Source organism: Myotis brandtii, unplaced genomic scaffold (assembly GCF_000412655.1).
Source record: "Myotis brandtii unplaced genomic scaffold, ASM41265v1 scaffold324, whole genome shotgun sequence".
NCBI classification, from domain to species: Eukaryota; Metazoa; Chordata; class Mammalia; order Chiroptera; family Vespertilionidae; genus Myotis; species Myotis brandtii.
Window position 1 is genome coordinate 1907852 of NW_005362439.1, and position 757 is coordinate 1908608.

Sequence of the window (757 nt, forward strand, 5' to 3'; positions counted from 1 at the left end):
TCCCCCCCCCCCCCCCCCCCCCGGCCCCAGCACCTTCAGACAGAGGAACAGGCTTGTAAACACTGGTGCCCACATTTGGTGTCTTAAGTTTCACCTGGGAAAATGTAAAATTCAGATTCCCAGAGCAACCCCCCAAGGGGTTTGACTCAGAGGTTTTAGGTGGAGCCTGAGGAATCTGCATGTCTAAGAAGCTCCTAGCATGACCATGATGTGGGCACTCCCGGAGGCTCAGATGAGAATGCCGGGTTTGAGAAACGTTGGGTAGATGTAGAAATGTCCTCTGGCATGGTGAGCTGCTCACAGGCACAGCCTCCCCATCTCTTAATCAAGTCCTTTCGGCTCCCCACAAACATTTGTCTGGTAGATCTCCAGAGCCCAGGGAGCTGCTGGGACCAGATCTCTGCTTCTTGGCTGCTTATCTGCCAACCCACAGGGTCCGGTCCCAGGGGGAGAGCATATTTCAAGCTGCAAAGTTGAAATTTACTTTGAAGCAGCTTATCTTCTGGTCCATGCGCCAAGCAGTGTTTCCATGGCAACCCTGCCACCGCATCATCTTTTGTTATCCCTTCCAACACCTCCTCTTCTGTTTATTACAAGTCTGTGTCCCATCTTTTCTCAAATCCCTTCCCTGAGGACTCACCTCCTGCTGGTCTCTTTCCCCTCAGTGATAATTATAAATCTAAAAGGGCTGGCCAACCAGGCTTAACCCCTAGCTGCTACTGTTGGTGAGTTAGCCCTGCTGTCAGTCGGGTAAATG